Raw genomic sequence first — 9,634 nt, forward strand, 5'->3', positions numbered from 1 at the left:
TCAAAAAGGACACCGTGTGCAAAAGTTACGCTCAATTCTTCAAACGTCGACAATCCAAATATGCAAGCGCTCATTCTTCGGAAAACAAACGATCGATATCCCTCTTACGTCAAGATGATGCATGAGTTCAATTCAAAATGGTCGCTACATTTTCGAAAAGTACTTATAGGCCAAAAACAGAAGTCGTGTGCAAAAGTTACGTTCAATTCTTCGAACGTTGACAATCCAAATATGCAAATGCTCGTTCTTCAAAAATCAAACGGCTGAAATCCCTCTTACGCCATGACGATGCCATGAGTTCAATCAAAAATGGTCGCTACATTTCTGAAAAGTACTTATGGACCAAAAACGAAAATCGTGTGCAAAAGTTACGCACAATTCTTCGAATGCCGACAATCCAAATAAGCAAGTGATCGTTCTTCTGAAAGCAAATGGTCGAAATCCCTCTTACGTCACAACGATGCCGTGAGTTCAATCCAAAAGGGTTGCTACATTTTCGAAAAGTACTTATGGGTCCAAAATGGAAACCGTGTGCAAAAGTTATGCTCAATTCTTCGAACGTCGACAATCCAAACGTGCAAGTGCTTGTTCTTCGAAAAAAATGCCTGAAATCCCTCATACGTCACGGAAAAGCTGTGAGTTCAATCCAAAACAGTCACTACATTTCCGAAAAGTACTTATGGGCCCAAAATGGACACCGTGTGCAAAAGTTGTGCTCAATTCTTCGAACGCCGACAATCCAAATATGGAAGTGCTCGTTCTTCGAAAAACAAATGGTCGATATCCCTCTTACATCTTGACAATGCCGTGAGTTCAATCCAAAACGGTCGCTACATTTCCAAAAAGTACTTATGGGCTCAAAAAGGACACCGTGTGCAAAAGTTACGCTCAATTCTTCAAACGCCGACAATCCAAATATGCAAGTGCTCATTCTTCGAAAAACAAACGATCGATATCCCTCTTACGTCAACATGATGCATGAGTTCAATTCAAAATGGTCGCTACATTTTCAAAAAGTACTTATAGGCCAAAAACGGAAATCGTGTGCAAAAGTTACGTTCAATTCTTCGAACGTCGACAATCCAAATATGCAAATGCTCGTTCTTCAAAAAACAAATGGCCAAAATCCCTCTTACGTCATGATGATGCCGTGAGTTCAATCCAAAATGGTCGCTACATTTCTGAAAAGTACTTTATGGGCCTAAAACGGAAATCGTGTGCAAAAGTTACGCACAATTCTTCAAACGTCGACAATCCAAATAAGCAAGTGATTGTTCTTCTAAAAGCAAACAGTCGAAATCCCTCTTACATCACAATGATGCCGTGAGTTCAATCCAAAAGGGTCGCTACATTTTTGAAAAGTACTTTTAGGCCCAAAACGGCAATCGCTTGCAAAAGTTACGCTCAATTCTTCGAACGTCGACAATCTAAATATGCAAGTACTCATTCCTTGAAATAAATGCCTAAAATCCCTCATACGTCATGGAAAAGTTTTGAGTTCAATCCAAAACAGTCGCTACATTTCCCAAAAGTACTTATGGGCCCAAAATGGACACCGTGTGCAAAAGTTGTGCTCAATTCATCGAATGCCGACAATCCAAATATGAAAGTGCTTGTTCTTCGAAAAACAAACGGTTGAAATCCCGCTTACATCATGACGATGCCGTAAGTTCAATCCAAAACGGTCGCTACATTTTCGAAAAGTACTTATGGGCTCAAAAGGACACCGTGTGCCAAAATTATGCTCAATTCTTCAAACGCCGACAATCCAAATTTGCAAGTGCTCATTCTTCGAAAAACAAATGATCAATATCTCGCTTACGTCACGATGATGCGTGAGTTCAATCCAAAATGGTCACTACATTTCCGAAAAGTACTTATGGGCCCAAAACGAAAATCGTGTGCAAAAGTTACGCTCAATTCTTTGAACGTCGACAATCCAAATATGCAATTGCTCGTTCTTCAAAAAATAAACGGCCGAAATCCCTCTTACGTCATGACGATGTCGTGAGTTCAATCCAAAATGGTCGCCACATTTCTGAAAAGTACTTATGGGCCTAAAATGGAAACCTTGTGCAAAAGTTACGCACAATTCTTCGAACGCCGACAATCCAAATAAGCAATTGCTCGTTCTTTTAAAAGCATACGGTTGAAATCCCTCTTACGTCATGACGATGCCGTGAGTTCAATCCTAAACAGTCGCTATATTTTCGAAAAGTACATATGGACCCAAAAAGTAAACCGTGTGTAAAAGTTACGCTCAATTCTTTGAATGCCGACAATCCAAATATGCAAGTGCTCATTCTTCAAAAAAAATGCTCGAAATCCCTCATTCGTCACGACGATGCCGTGAGTTCAATCCAAAACGGTCATTACATTTTCGAAAAGTACATATGGGCCCAAAACGAAAACCGTGTGCAAAAGTTATGCTCAATTCTTCGAACGCCGACAATCCAAATATGCAAGTGCTCATTCTTCGAAAAAAAATGCTCGAAATCCCTCATACGTCACGAAAATACGATGAGTTCAAACCAAAACGGTCACTACATTTTCGAAAAGTACTTATGGGCCCAAAATGGACACCGTGAGCAAAAGTTGCACTCAATTCTTCGAATGCCGACAATCAAAATATGCAAGTGCTCATTCTTCGAAAAATAAATGGTTGAAATCCCTCTTGCGTCATGACGATGCCATGAGTTCAATTTAAAATGGCCGCTACATTTTCGAAAAGTACTTATGGGCCCAAAAAGGACACCGTGTGCAAAAGTTACGCTCAATTCTTCAAACGCCGATAATCCAAATTTGCAAGTGCTCGTTCTTCAAAAAACAAACAGCTGAAATCCCTCTTACGTCACGATGATGCCGTCAGCTCAATCCAAAATGGTCGCTACATTTCTAAAAAGTACTTATGGGCCTAAAACGGAAACCGTGTGCAAAAGTTACGCACAATTCTTCGAACGCCGACAATCCAACTAAGAAAGTGATCATTCTTCTAAAAGCAACTGGCCGAAATCCTTCTTAAGTCACGACAATGCCGTGAGTTCAATCCAAAATGGTCGCTACATTTTCGAAAAGTACTTATGGGCCCAAAACTGGAACCGTGTGCAAAAGTTATGCTCAATTCTTCGAACGTCGACAATCCAAAAATGCAAGTGCTCGTTCTTCGAAAAAAATACTGGAAATCCCTCATACGTCACGGAAAAGTTGTGAGTTCAATCCAAAACGATCGCTGCATTTTTGAAAAGTATTTATGGCCTAAAACAGAAATTGTGTGCAAAAGTTGCGCTCAATTCTTCGAACGTCGACAATCCAAATAAGCAAGTGCTCCTTCTTCTTAAAGAAAATGGTCGAAATCCCTCTTACGTCACGACGATGCCGTGTGTTTAATCCAAAACGGTCGCTACATTTACGAAAAGTACATATGGGCCCAAAACGAAAACCGTGGGCAAAAGTTACGCTCAATTCTTCGAATGCCGACAATCCAAATATTCAAGTGCTCATTCTTCAAAAAACAAACACCTGAAATCCCTCATATGTCACGAAAAAGTGGTGAGTTCAATCCAAAACGGTCGCTACATTTTCGAAAAGTACTTATGGGCCCAAAATGGACACCGTGTACAAAAATTGCGCTCAATTCTTCGAAGGCCAACAATCTAAATATGCAAGTGCTCATTCTTCAAAAAACAAATGGTCAAAATCCCTCTTACGTCACGACGATGGCTTGAGTTCAATCCAAAACGGTCGCTACATTTTCGAAAAGTACTCGTGGGTCCAAAACGGACACCGTGTGCAAAAGTTACGCTCAATTCTTTGAATGCCGACAATCCAAATATGGAAGTTCTCATTCTTTGATATCCCTCTTACATCACGATGATGCGTGAGTTCAATCCAAAATGGTCGCTACATTTTCGAAAAGTACTTAGGGGCCCAAAACGGAAACCGTGTGCAAAACTTACGCTTAATTCTTCGAACGTCGATAATCCAAATATTTAAGTGCTCGTTTTTCAAAAAACAAATGGCCTAAATCCCTCTTACGTCAGGATGATGCTTTGAGTTCAATCCAAAACGGTCGCTACATTTTCGAAAAGTACTAATAGGCCTAAAACGGAAATCGTGTGCAAAAGTTACGCTCAATTCTTCGAACGTCGACAATCCAAATAAGTAAGTGCTCGTTCTTCTAAAAAAAGGGCCGAAATCCCTATTACATCACGATGATTTCATGAGTTCAATCCAAAACGGTCGCTACATTTTCGAAAAGTACTTATGGGCCAAAAACGGAAATCGTGTGCAAAAGTTACGCTCAATTTTTCGAACGTTGACAATCCAAATAAGCAAGTGCTCATTCTTCTAAAAAAAACCGGTCAAAATCCCTCTTACTTCACGACAATGCTGTGAGTTCAATCCAAAACGGTCGCTACATTTTCGAAAAGTATTTATGGGCCCAAAACGGAAATCGTGTGCAAAAGTTGCGCTCAATTCATCGAACATCGACAATCCAAATAAGCAAGTGCTCGTTCTTCTAAAAGCAAGCCGAAATCCCTCTTACGTCACAATGATGTCGTGAGTTTAATCCAAAACGGTCGCTACATTTACGAAAAGTACATATGGCCCCAAAACGAAAATCCTGTGCAAAAGTTACGCTCAATTCTTCAAATGCCGACAATCCAATTATGCAAGTGCTCATTCTTTGAAAAACAAATGCCCAAAATCCCTCATACATCATGGAAAAGCAGTGAGTTCAATCCAAAATGATCGCTACATTTTTGAAAAGTACTTATGTGCCCAAAACGGACACCGTGTATAAAAATTGTGCTCAATTCTTCGAAGGCCAACAATCTAAATATGCATGTGCTCGTTCTTCGAAAAAAAATGGTTGAAATCCCACTTACATCACGACGATGGTGTGAGTTCAATCCAAAATGGTCGCTACATTTCCGAAAAGTACTTGTGGGCCCAAAACGGACACCGTGTGCGAAAGTTACGCTCAATTCTTTGAACGCCAACAATCCAAATATGGAAGTGCTCGTTCTTTGAAAAACAAACGGTGGATATCCCTCTTACATCATGATGATGCATGAGTTCAATCGAAAACGGTCGTAACATTTCTGAAAAGTACTTATGGGCCCAAAACGGAAACCCTGTGCAAAAGTTACGCTCAATTCTTCGAACGTCGACAATCCAAATATGCAAGTGCTCGTTCTTCAAAAAATAAATGGTCGAAATCCTTCTTACCTCACGACGATGCTGTGAGTTCAATCCAAAATGGTCGCTACATTTTCGAAAAGTACTAATGGGCCTAAAACGGAAACCGTGTGCAAAAGTTACGCTCAATTCTTCGAACGCCGACAATCCAAATGAGCAAGTGCTCGTTCTTCTAAAAACAAATGGCAAAAATCCCTCTTACGTCAGGACGATGCCGTGAGTTCAATCCAAAACGATCGCTACATTTTCGAAAAGTATTTATGGGCCCAAAATAGAAACCATGTCCAAAAGTTATGCTCAATTCTTCGAACGTCGGCAATCCAAATAAGCAAGTGCTCGTTCTTCTGAAAGCAAATGGCCGAAATCCCTCTTACATCACGATGATGCCGTGAGTTCAATCCAAAAGGGTCGCTACATTTTCGAAAAGTACTTATGGGCCCAAAACCGAAACCGTGTGCAAAAGTTACGCTCAATTCTTCGAACGTTGACAATCCAAATATGCAAGTGCTTGTTCTTTGAAAAAAATGCCCGAAATCCCTCGTACGTCACGGAAAAGCTATGACGATCGCTACATTTCCGAAAAGTAGTTATGGGTCCAAAACGGATACCGTGTACAAAAATTACGCTCAATTCTTCGAAGGCCGACAATCTAAATATGCAAGTGCTCGTTCTTCAAAAAACAAATGGTCGAAATCCCTCTTATGTCATGACTATGGCGTGAGTTCAGTCCAAAACGGTCGCTACATTTTTGAAAAGTACTTATGGGCCCAAAATGGACACCGTGTGCAAAAGTTACGCTCAATTCTTCGAACGCCAATAATCCAAACATGGAAGTGCTCATTCTTGGAAAAACAAATGGTCGATATCCCTCTTATGTCACGACGATGCGTGAGTTCAATCCAAAACGGTTGCAACATTTTCAAAAAGTACTTATGGGCTCAAAACGGAAACCTTGTGCAAAAGTTACGCTCAATTCTTCGAACGTCGGCAAACCAAATATAAAAGTGCTCATTCTTCGAAAAATAAACGGCCGCCGAAATCTCTCTTACGTCACGACAATTCCATGAGTTCAATCCAAAACGGTCGTTACATTTTTGTTATGTACTAATGGGCCTAAAATGTAAACCGTGTGCAAAAGTTAAGCTCAATTCTTTGAATGCCGACAATCCATATAAGTAAGTGCTTGCTCGTTCATCTAAAAACAAATGGCCGAAATCCCTATTACGTCACGACGATGTTGTGAGTTCAATCCAAAACGGTCGCTACATTTTCGAAAAGTACTTATGGGCCCAAAACGAAAATCGTGTGCAAAAGTTATGCTCAATTCTTAAAACGCCGACAATCCAAATGAGCAAGTGCTCATTCTTCTAGAAACAAACGTCCGAAATCCCTCTTACATCATGATGATGCCATGAGTTCAATCCAAAACGATTGCTACATTTTCGAAAAGTATTTATGGGCCCAAAATAGAAACCATATGCAAAAGTTACGCTCAATTCTTCGAATGTCGACAATCCAAATAGGCAAGTGCTCGTTGGATGTCACTCTGAAAAGGGCCGCTAATACAACATCGTTTGGGTACGTCAAGAATCATATGAAGGTTGTGATTGATCAATAAAGGATTCATCACTCTTAGTTAGTAGGAGATTATGATCTGCGTTTCATTCAATTAAGTCAATGATGAAATCCTTGGCCAAGGTGTACTCATAAGTCGAAAAGAAGTTTTCGACTTATATTGACTTAATAGTAGAGTGAAAGATATGATCGATAATTGAGATTGACACACTTTCATATCTCGTAGTTGATCAGATCATATTGACGAAAGGATTATAGCTTCACGGTAAATGACGAGTTTGGTTTTGTCACACCACATGACATTTTTCGTCACATGTATTGCCCTGACACATTGCTAGATGTCAATAGGGACGACGAGTGTGAATTGATGATAAATTAAAAGGGTATTTTACTTTATCAAATTTGATTAGATCAAAATAATATTTCACGTCGTTAGGCATCGTGATCGGGAGCCTGATGGGTCACACACAAAAGAGAATTGGAAGATTGCAATTTATTAATTAATTAATTTAACAATCGTTGGATAAATTAATTAATTGGGTTGGTTATTTATAGGCCCGAATTAATTAATTGGATTAATTAATTCATGGACCAGATTTAATTAAATGGTTTAATTAAATATTGGACTGGACCGGGCCGGGTCAGGTCCGTTTGGGGTTAAATAAATAAAATGTTAGGGTTTTCAATTCATATGGTTTTCATTATTCTTGCTGGAATAAGAGAGAAAACCCTGGTAGCTGCAATTTTGTTCTCTGTGTGGATTACCGTTGGAGGCTGGACAATTAGACATGTGTGGATAGCGAATTAAGATTGCTGAAACGAAAAGAATAGCAAAGAAGTTTGTAGATCTGGAAAAGGTACAATCTTATCATAATTTCTATCTAAACACAAAGGCGATTCTTGGTGGGAATCGAAAATTATTTTAAATTCGCTGTGCATGTATAAGTAGATTCCCAACAGTGGTATCAGAGCCTTCTTTGTGTTTGTTAGGAATTGATTTGAATGTTGATGAAATCAAAAGTTGATTTTGTAATTTCTTGTTTCTGGCGATTTATGAAAATTTGATTTTCATATATATATATATATATATATATATTGGATTGGAATTAAAAAAAAGGGGGGGATGAGGGACTGGCCGGTCGCCGGCGTTGGGCAGCGGAGTTGCCAACGCCGCTGCCCAGGCTTGGGCAGTGCCGGGCGATGCTCCAATGGAAGCAGCGCCCCGGGTGCTGCTTCTTGCAGCAGTGTGCGACGCTGCTTCAACAGCAGCGCCGCACGCTGTTGCTGTCGAAGTGGCAACAGGTGGTGAATGGGAAGGGGCGGCATGAAACCAAGAGTACTTAAATTAAAGAAATTTTTTTTTGAATTTTTAGGGGTTTCAGAAATCAGGTGGAGACGGGGGCCTCAACTGCAATTTTGGAAATTTCACGCCCCTGGTTGCAATTATGGAATATGGGGTCAGTTTGCAATTTTTGAAAAGGGACCTGTTCCGTAATTTATGAAATTAAGGGACTCTGTTGGAAATTTTAAACTAGGGTCAATTTGCAATTTTGAAAAGGTAGTTTTGAATTTAATTTCAAAATGGTTTAAAATTTGTTTTTAAATGTGTTTGACCTAAAATTTCAAATTGGACCCATTTAAAATTTTAATTTAAATTGACGATTTTTTATATTTTCGTTAAAATATGATTTTAACTTAAATATTAAATTTGACCCTAAATTGAATTTTATTTTATTTAGGAGTTTCATCTTATATTAAAATATTAATTCAATTTAAATTAAAGTTTGACTTTAATTTAATACTTAATTAAAATTTGATTTTAATTGGTTATTCACCCGAATATATTTTCGAAATTAAAATTGGATTCCCAATTATAATTTGACATTTAATTAAAATTTGATTTTAATTAAATTGTCACGCCCTAAATTTCTACTTGGAAGTAGAGTTTGACTCTAATTTGCCATTTAATTAAAATTCTATTTTAATTAAATCAATTCACCCTATAATTTGTTCCGATCAGAGTTGAACTCTAATTTGGTATTTACTTAAAATTTTGATTTTAATTAAATTAATTCACCCTTAATTATTGGAATTAGAGTTAGACTCTACTTTTGTTATTTAATTAAAATTTGATTTTAATTAAATTTCGCCGCCTTAAATTGTGAAATTAGAGTTTGACTCTAATTTGATTTTTAATTAAAATTTGATTTTAATTGAATAATCCCGCCATATAATTGTTGAATTAGAGTTGGACTCTAATTTGGTATTTAATTGAAATTAGATTTTAATTAAACATGCCCGCTAATTAAATAATCAATTAATATGATTAATTAATTATTTAATTGTTCCGATCCATTTGTCTAAAAGAGTTTAGACGACTTAATTGCTAGAAACTTGAAACTTATTTGAGTATAATATTAGATATTATAGATATACATTTATTTGATGAATGTATTATTAGTGGACGATTATGGACTCGACCACATGGATGTGTTGAATGGTTAATTTTTATTTTTGTCGTTTTATGGGCTTGTGAGCTCTTAATTGTTTTGGACCTACAAGCCCGTTATTATTGTTATTATTTAGGACCTGCGAGTCCATTATTATTATTGTTACTATGGGTCTGCAAGTCCAATTTCATTTAGGCTTGCGTGCCAACTAGTATAGGATATATGTTGAAATTGGACTAATTGAAGAGACAAGAAGAGGTGGAGACCATGGAGATGGTGCATTGATAATATTCAATGCTATACTCCCTAGGAATTGACCAACTAGTCTTCCTTATGGCTCGGGAAGATTAGATAGTAAAAGTCCATTATCGTCCACACTATTATATATATATATATATATATATATA

This window comes from Olea europaea, chromosome 1 (genome assembly GCF_002742605.1).
Source record: "Olea europaea var. sylvestris chromosome 1, O_europaea_v1, whole genome shotgun sequence".
NCBI lineage: Eukaryota > Viridiplantae > Streptophyta > Magnoliopsida > Lamiales > Oleaceae > Olea > Olea europaea.